We start from the raw sequence: 9761 nt of genomic DNA, 5'->3' as shown, positions 1-9761 counted from the left end.
GTAGCAAAATGCTTGTTGAAATTCTCGATTATTGTAGATTTATCGGTGGTGATAGTGTTTCCTAGCCTCAGTGCAGTTGGCAGCTGGGAGGAAGTGCTCTTATTCTCCATGGACTTTACAGTGTCCCAAAACATTTTGGAGTTAGTGCTACAGGATGCAAATTTCTGTTTGAAAAAATTAGCCTTTGCATTCCTGACTGCTTGTGTATATTGGTTCCTAACTTCCCTGAAAAGTTGCATATTGCGGGGGCTATTTGATGCTAATGCAGTTCGCCACAGGATGTTTTTGTGCTGGTCAAGGGCAGTCAAGTCTGAGGAAAACCAGGGGCTATATCTGTTCTTAGTTCTGTATTTTTTGAATGGGGCATGTTTATTTAGGATTGAGAGGAAATTACTTTTAAAGAACAACCAGGCATCCTCTACTGACGGAATGAGATCTATATCCATCCAGGATACCTGGGCCAGGTCAATTAGGAAGGCCTGCTTGCTAAAGTGTTTTAGGGAGCGTTTGACAGTGATGAGGGGTGGTCGTTTGACCGCGGACCCGTTACGGACGCAGGCAATAAGGCAGTGATCGCTGAGATCCTGGTTGAAGACAGCGGAGGTGTATTTAGAGGGTAAGTTAGTCAGGATGATATCTATGAGGGTACCCATGTTTACGGATTTAGGGTTGTACCTGGTAGGTTCATTGATAATTTGTGTGAGATTGAGGGCATCTAGTTTGGATTGTAGGATGGCCGGGGTGTTAAGCATATCCCAATTTAGGTCACCAAGCAGTACGAACTCTGAGGATAAATGGGGGGCAATCAATTCACATATGGTGTCCAGGGCACAGCTGGGGGCTGAGGGGGGTCTGTAGCAAGCGGCAACAGTGAGAGACTTATTTCTGGAAAGGTGGATTTTTAGAAGTAGAAGCTAAAACTGTTTGGGCACAGACCTGGATAGTAGGATAGAGCTCTGCAGGCTATCTCTACAGTAGATTGCAACTCCACCCCCTTTGGCAGTTCTATCTAGACGGAAAATGTTATAGTTGGGGATGGACATTTCAGAATTTTTGGTGGCCTTCCTAAGCCAGGATTCAGACACTGCTAGAACATCAGGGTTGGCGGAGTGTGCTAACGCAGTGAATAACTCAAACTTAGGAAGGAGGCTTCGGATATTAACGTGAAATAATCCAAGGCTTTTACGATTACAGAAGTCAACAAATGATAACGCCTGGGGAGTAGGAGTGATACTGAGGGCTGCAGGGCCTGGGTTAGCCTCTACATCACCAGAGGAACAGAGGAGGACTAGAATAAGGATACGGCTAAAGGCTTTAAGAACTGGTCTTCTAGTGCGTTGGGTACATAGATTAAAGGGGGCAGATTTCCGGGCGTTGTAGAAAAGATTCAGGACATTATGTACAGACAAGGATATGGAAGGATATGAGTAAAGTGGAGGTAAACCTAAGCGTTGGGTAACAATGAAAGAGATAGCATCACTGGAGGCACCAATGGAGTTGGTCTCCGTGTGTATGGGGGGTGGGACAAAGGAGCTATCTAAGGCAGGTTTAGCTGGGCTGGGGGATCTACAGTGAAATAGTACAATTAGAAATAACCAAAACAACAATAAGCTAACCATATTGACAAGGGAGAGAGGCGTAAAGCAATCACAGGTGTAATTTGAGAGAGCTAAGACAACAGCTGGTAATGACGACACAGTTTGGGCTGAGGCTAAACATAAACAGGATGCGGTACCGTAAAAAGGAACAGTCCAGCAGGCATCAGCTGTATAGCTGAGTTATCATAAGGTCCGGTGAACAGGAATAGGATAGTTCGGGGGCTGCTAAAGCACTAGCGCGCAAGAGGCCACGGCTAGCGTGTCGGGGCTAGCAGATGGAATCTTCGTGGTTGACGTCGTAACGGGATGCCTGTTGTAACCACATCAGACGATTTCGTCAGCAGACCAGTCCGTGTCAACACTAGGTGGTCCCGTCCGGTTGACAGAGAGGTAGATAACCGGGAGATGGGCCAAGCTCAGGATGATAGCCAAACCACAACGTCCATTTTGTAGCAACTAGTTGGTAGCGATGAATCCAGAGTTAAAGGTCCAGTGATTCCGGCAGAAAAACTGATATGTTCTAGGTCGATAACGCGCTGTGCAGACAGTGCAGACTGGCCGAATAATAGTCCAGGCTAGAGCTGGCTGGTAGGTGGTGCAGGCCACGGACAATGGTGAAAAACCGATAACGGTAGCTGATAGCAAGTAGCAAGTTAGCTGGCTACTTCCTTCCAGTAGACCGAGAGGTAGATAGCCGGGATATGGGCCTGGCTCTAAGCTAGCTCGAGGCTAATTGGTGCTTGCATCGGGGGCAGTGGTGATTAGCCAAACAGCAACATCCATTCGGTTGCGGCTAGCTAGTTGCGATCCGGTGATTAATGTCCAGTGATTAAATTATTCCGGCAGAGAAATCCAATGTTCTGGGTGAAATACCGCTAACTGTGGCTAATAGCAAGTAGCTAGTTAGCTGGCTAGCTAGTTTCAACTGGAGATTCTAGATAAAAGGTAAGTCAATAATAGAATCCGTTCCACATTGAGTGAGGCGGGTTGCAGGAAAGTATATTTAGTAGAAGGATGAAAAGTCTGATAGGGAAATATGTACGAAAAATACACAAAAAAACAGGGTATTTACAGGCTATTTACAGACACACAACAAAAACAGGACTTTACTACTACGCCATCTTGGATTCCCTTTAATTGAGTAAAAATTGTTCAAATAGAAAAATTATCGTCATCAAGAAATCATTATGTTATTCAAAAACATGCGTCCACACTTTGTCTTATTCTAAAATTGATTACATTGTTTTTTTCTTCATCAATCTACACACAATACCCCATAATGACAAAGTGAGAACAGGTTTTTAGACTTTTTTATAAATGTATTAAAAATAACAAATGGAAATATTACATTTACATAAGTATTCAGACCCTTTACTCAGTACTTTGTTGAAGCACCTTTGGCAGCGATTACAGCCTCGAGTCTTCTTGGGTATGACGCTACAAGCTTGGCACACCTGTATTTGAGGAGTTTCTCCCATTATTCTCTGCAGATCCTCTCAAGCTCTGTCAGGTTGGATAGGGCGTGTCACTGCACAGCTATTTTCAGGTCTCTCCAGAGATGTTAGATTGGGTTCAAGTCCAGTTTCTTGTATTTGTCATGTGCCGAATACAACAGGTGTAGACCTTACCGTGAAATGCTTACTTACAAGCCCTTAACCAACAATGCAGTTCAAGAAATAGAGTTAAGAAAATATTTACTAAATACACTAAAGTTAAAAATAAAATAAAAAGTAACACAATAAAAAAATAACGAGGCTATATACAAGGGGTACCGGTACCGAGTCAATGTGTGGGGTAACAGGTTAGTTGAGGTAATTTGTACTTGTTTCATGGAATCAGCTGAGGCTGCTCCTCCCTGCTCGGGCAGGCTTCGGCGTTCGTCGTTCCCGGAGTACTAGCTGCCACCGATCTATGTTTCGGTGTTTGACTTGTTTTGTCCTGATTGTGTACACCTGTTCCCCATTATGTTGTATTGTATTCCCTATTTAACCCTCTGTCGTTCATTGTGTGTTGTGTGTTATTGTATTCGTCATCGGCAGTGTTCGTGTGCGGGTTGTTTATTCCTCCTTATGTGGAGATTGTTTTTTCAACTCTGGTTACTTTCGAGTAAAGTACGTTTCCAGTAAGCTCTGTGTCCTGCGTTTGACTTCGCCTACTGCATTTCACCGTCGCATTCTGACAGAATAACACACCTTCATGGAGTCAGCATGATCGGCGGTACCATGTGGATCACTGGAAGAGCGCGTAATCCACCAAGAGGCCATGATCCAGCACCTGGGCACCACCATGCAAGGGGTGATGGACACCTTGAGGCGATGGGAGAATGGATGTTTGCCCACACCTCCTCCTACGATGCCACCACCATCAGCCATACCTATCGTTCCATCTCCAGAGTCCAGTGGGATTCGGCTCTCGCTCCCGAGGGCTTATGATGGCACCGCGGCCGGGTGTCAGAGTTTCCTACTCCAGGTTGAACTCTACCGAGCAACCATTCACCCGGCGCCCTCGGGATACGAGGCGCTGGAGTGGGCCAACACCGAATGGGGTGGGATAGACGCCGCTACGGTCAGCTATGCGGAGTTCACCCGCCGCTTCCGGGCAGTATTCGATCATCCCCCAGAGGGTAAAGCGGCGGGTGAGCGTCTATTCCACCTTAGACAGGGGAGGAGGAGCGCGCAGGAGTTCGCGCTGGACTTCCGGACGCTAGCTGCCAACACGGGATGGAATGAGAGGGCCCTCATCGACCACTACAGATGTAGCCTGAGGGAGGATGTGCTTCGGGAATTGGCCTGCAGGGACACCAACCTCAGCTTTGATCAACTGGTGGACATGTCGATTCGCCTGGATACCCTGTTGGCTACCCGCGGACGTCCGGATTCGGGGTCATCCATTCCATCCCCCAGCACTTCCGAGCCGACCCCTATGGAGCTCGGGGGTGCTGGTGCTAGGGAGACCAGGAGGGACCACCAACTGTGGCCGCAGAGGACACACTGCTGGTCGGTGCTGGGGAGGGTCTCCTAGGAATCGAGGCAGTGGGCGACGCACTGATGAGTCATTCCAGGTGAGTAGGCACCAAACTCACCCAGAGCTCTCTGCTGATCATATGTGTATTAAAGTGATGTTTCCCGAGGTTTCTCCTCACTCCCAGCATAAGGCGCTAGTAGATTCAGGCGCAGCTGGGAATTTTATCGATCGCCAGTTCACCTATAAGTTAGGGATTCCTATCGTACCTGTTGATGTGCCCTTCCCCATTCATTCCCTAGATAGCCGCCCGTTGGGGTCAGGATTGATTAGGGAGGTCACGGCGCCTCTCCGGATGAAAACGCAGGAGGGTCATGAGGAGATAGTACGTTTGTATTTGATTGATTCTGCTGCGTTTCCCGTGGTGCCTCTCCCTCTGATTGCTAGTATGACAGAGTCATTACACGGGGCGTGATTCTTCACAAAATTGGATCTCAGGAGCGCGTACAACCTGGTGCACATTAGGGAGGGAGATGAGTGGAAGACTGCATTCAGTACCACCTCGGGTCACTATGAGTACCTCGTCATGCCATACGGGTTAATGAATGCTCCTTCAGTCTTCCAATCATTTGTGGACGAGATTTTCCGGGACTTGCATGGACAGGGTTTTGTGGTATATATTGATGACATTCTAATATACTCCGCTACACGAGCCGAGCATGTGTCCCTGGTGCGTCGAGTGCTTGGTAGACTGTTGGAGCATGACCTGTATGCGAAGGCGGAGAAATGTCTGTTCTTTCAGGAGTCCATCTCCTTCCTGGGACATCGGTTGTCCGCATCAGGGGTAGAGATGGAAATTGACCGTATTTCTGACGTGCGTAATTGGCAGACTCCCACCACGGTAAAGGAGGTGCAGCGCTTCTTGGGTTTTGCCAATTACTACCGGAGGTTTATCCGGGGCTTTGGACAGGTAGCAGCTCCCATTACCTCTCTGCTAAAGGGGGGTCCGGTGCGCCTGCAGTGGTCAGCTGAGGCGGACAGGGCATTTAAACGTCTGAAGGACTTGTTTACCTCGGCTCTGGTGCTGGCGCATCCGGATCCCTCTTTGGCATTTCAGGTGGAGGTGGATGCTTCCGAGGCTGGTATCGGCGCAGTGCTGTCTCAGTGCTCGGGTACGCCACCTAAACTCTGCCACTGTGCTTTCTATTCTAAGAAGCTCAGTCCGGCAGAGCGCAATTATGATGTGGGGGATAGGGAGCTGCTGGCTGTGGTTCAAGCCCTGAAGGTGTGGAGACATTGGCTTGAGGGGGCTAAACACCCTTTTCTCATTCTGACTGACCATCGTAACCTGGAGTACATCCGGGCAGCGAGGAGGCTGAATCCTCGCCAGGCAAGGTGGTCAATGTTTCTTTCCCGCTTTGTATTTAAGCTCACCTATAGACCAGGGTCCCAGAACGCTAAGGCAGACGCCCTGTCCCGACTATATGACACAGAGGAGAGGTCCATTGAGCCCACTCCCATACTCCCGGAGTCTTGCTTAGTGGCACCGGTGGTGTGGGAGGTGGATGCGGAAATCGAGCGGGCGTTACGTTCCGACCCTACTCCTCCACAGTGTCCGGAGGGTCGGAGGTACGTGCCGCTCGAGGTTCGCGACCGTTTGATATACTGGGCTCACACGTCACCCTCCTCTGGTCATCCGGGTATTGGTCGGACAGTGCACTGCCTTAGTGAGAAGTACTGGTGGCCAACCTTAGCTAAGGACGTGAGGGTTTATGTTTCCTCCTGCTCGGTGTGCGCCCAGTGTAAGGCACCTAGACACCTGCCCAGTGGGAAGTTACAACCCCTACCCGTTCCACAACGGCCGTGGTCTCACCTATCGGTGGATTTTGTCACGGACCTTCCTCCCTCCCAGGGGAACACTACGATCTTGGTCGTTGTGGATCGGTTTTCTAAAGCCTGCCGTTTATGGAACGTCTGGGGGTCTCGATTAGCCTTACCTCAGGTTTTCACCCCGAGAGTAATGGGCAGGTGGAGAGAGTTAACCAGGATGTGGGTAGGTTTCTGAGGTCATATTGTCAGGACCGGCAAGAGGAGTGGTCGGGATATATTCCCTGGGCAGAGAAAGCCCAAAACTCCCTCCGCCATTCGTCCACTAACCTTACGCCTTTCCAGTGTGTATTAGGTTATCAGCCGGTTCTGGCACCTTGGCATCAGAGCCAGACCGAAGCTCCTGCGGTGGACGAGTGGTTTCGGCGCTCGGAAGAAACTTGGAACGCTGCGCATGTCCATCTGCAGCGGGCCATCAGGCGACAAAAGGTGAGCGCCGATCGCCACCGCAGTGAGGCTCCGGTGTATGCACCGGGAGACCGGGTCTGGCTCTCGACCCCAAACCTGTCCCTTCGCCTGCCCTGCCGGAAACTGGGTCGGCGGTTTGTGGGGCCCTTTAAAGTTCTGAGGAGATTGAACGAGGTATGTTATAGGTTACAACTGCACATTAATTACCGCATTAACCCCTCGTTCCATGTGTCTCTCCTCAGGCCGGTGGTGGCTGGTCTACTCCAGGAGAGTGAGGTACGAGAGGCTCCTCCGCCCCCGTTGGACATCGAGGGGGCTCCGGCGTACTCAGTCTGTTCCATCTTGGATTCGAGGCGTCGGACAGGGGGCCTGCAGTATCTCGTGGAGTGGGAGGGGTACGGTCTGGAGGAACGGTGCTGGGTCCCCAGGAGGGACATTGAGGATCCCTCCATGTTGAGGAACTTCCACCGGAGTCATCCGACTCGCCCTGCTCCGCGTCCTCCTGGCCGTCCCCGAGGCCGGGGTCGGCGAACGGCTGGTGCTGCGCGTCAAGGGGGGGATACTGTCACGGAATCAGCCGAGGCTGCTCCTCCTCCTTGCTCGGGCAGGCTTCGGCGTTCGTCGTCCCCGGAGTACTAGCTGCCACTGATCTATGTTTCAGTGTTTGACTTGTTTTGTCCTGATTGTGTACACCTGTTCACCATTATGTTGTATTGTATTCCCTATTTAAACCTCTGTCGTTCATTGTGTGTTGTGTGTTATTGTTTTCGTCATCGGCAGTGTTCGTATGCGGGTTGTATATTCCTCCTTATGTGGAGATAGTTTTTTCTACTCTGGTTACTTTCGAGTAAAGTATGTTTCCAGTAAGCTCTGTGTCCTGCATTTGACTTCGCCTACCACATTTCAACGTCGCATTCTGACAACATTTAGGTAGGGGTAAAGTAACTATGCATAGATAATAAACAGCGAGTAGCAGCAGTGTAAAAACAAAGGGGGGAGGTGTCAATGTAAATAGTCTGGGTGGCCATTTGATTAATTGTTAAGCAGTCTTATGGCTTGGGGGTAGAAGCTGTTAAGGAGCCTTTTGGACCTAGACTTGGCACTCTGGTACTGCTTGCTGTGCGGTAGCAGAGAGAACAGTCTATGACTTGGGTGACTGGAGTCTTTGACAATTTTTTGGGCCTCCCTCTGACACCGCCTAGTATATAGGTCCTGGATGGCAGGAAGCTTGGCCCCAGTGATGTACTGGGCCGTACGCACTACCCTCTGTAGCGCCTTACGGTCGGATGCCGAGCAGTTGCCATACCAGGCGGTGATGCAACCGGTCAGGATGCTCTCGATTGTGCAGCTGTAGAACTTTTTGAGGATCTTGGGACCAATGTAAAATATTTTCAGTCTCCTGAGGTGGACAAGGCGTTGTCGTGCCCTCTTCACGACTGTCTTGGTGTGTTTGGACCATGATAGTTTGTTGGTGATGTGGACACCAAGGAACTTGAAACTCTCGACCCGCTCCACTACAGCCCCGTCGATGTGAATGGGGCGTGTTCCCAGTCCCTGTCCCTGAAAATCCTCCCCACTGTCACGATCGTCTAGGAGTGAAGGAGACCAAAGCGCAGCGCGTTGAACGAACATGACTTTAATTAGAGTAAAGCACGTAAAATACAAAACAAAAGACGACTCGTGAAGTCCACAGTACAACGACTGAAACACGGAACAATAACCCACAAACCCCACAGGAAAACATACAGAAATAAATATGGCTCCCAATCAGAGATAACGAGCCGACAGCTGACACTCGTTACCTCCGATTGGGAGTCATTGACCAAACCTAGAAATACAACACTTTGACACCCAACATAGAACAAAACCACATAGACTGCACACATCCTGGCTCAACATAATGAGTCCCAGAACCAGGGTGTGACAGTACCCCCCCCTAAAGGCGCGGACTGCGACCGCGCCTCAAAACCCCCAAACAGGGGAGGGCTGGGCGGGCATACCTCCTCGGTGGCGGTTCTGGCTCCGGCCTAGACCACCACCCCACCATAGTCACTACCCGCTTACGTAGGTTCCTCCAAATGACCCCCACCGGTTTAAGGGGCAGCACCGGACTAAGAGGCAGCACCGGACTAAGGGGCAGCACCGGACTAAGGGGCAGCACCAGACTAAGGGGCAGCACCAGACTAAGGGGCAGCACCGGACTAAGGGGCAGCACCGGACTAAGGGGCAGCACCAGGATAAGGGGCAGCACCTGACTCAATGGCGGATCCTGGCTGGCTGGCTCTGGCGGATCCTGGCTGGACGGCTCTGGCGGATCCTGGCTGAACGGCTCATGGCTGGCTGAAGGATCTGGCTGCTCATGGCTGGCTGACGGATCTGGCTGCTCATGGCTGGCTGACGGATCTGGCTGCTCATGGCTGGCTGACGGATCTGGCTGCTCATGGCTGGCCGACGGATCTGGCTGATCCTGTCTGGCCGAAGGCTCTGGCTGATCCGGTCTGGCGGAAGGCTCTGGCTGATCCGGTCTGGCCGAAGGCTCTGGCTGATCCTGTCTGGCCGAAGGCTCTGGCTGATCCTGTCTGGCGGAAGGCTCTGGCTGATCCTGTCTGGCGGAAGGCTCTGGCTGATCCGGTCTGGCGGAAGGCTCTGGCTGATCCGGTCTGGCGGAAGGCTCTGGCTGATCCTGTCTGGCCGAAGGCTCTGGCTGATCCTGTCTGGCCGAAGGCTCTGGCTGATCCTGTCTGGCGGAAGGCTCTGGCTGATCCTGTCTGGCGGAAGGCTCTGGCTGATCCGGTCTGGCGGAAGGCTCTGGCTGATCCTGTCTGGCGGAGAGCTCTAGCGGCTCCGGTCTGGCGGACGGCTCTGAAGGCTCATGGCAGACGGGCGGCTTTGCAGGCTCAGTACAGA

The sequence above is a fragment of the Coregonus lavaretus genome, assembly GCF_964263955.1.
Source record: "Coregonus lavaretus genome assembly, contig: HAP1_SCAFFOLD_344, whole genome shotgun sequence".
NCBI classification, from domain to species: domain Eukaryota; kingdom Metazoa; phylum Chordata; class Actinopteri; order Salmoniformes; family Salmonidae; genus Coregonus; species Coregonus lavaretus.
This window is presented reverse-complemented; position numbering follows the sequence as displayed.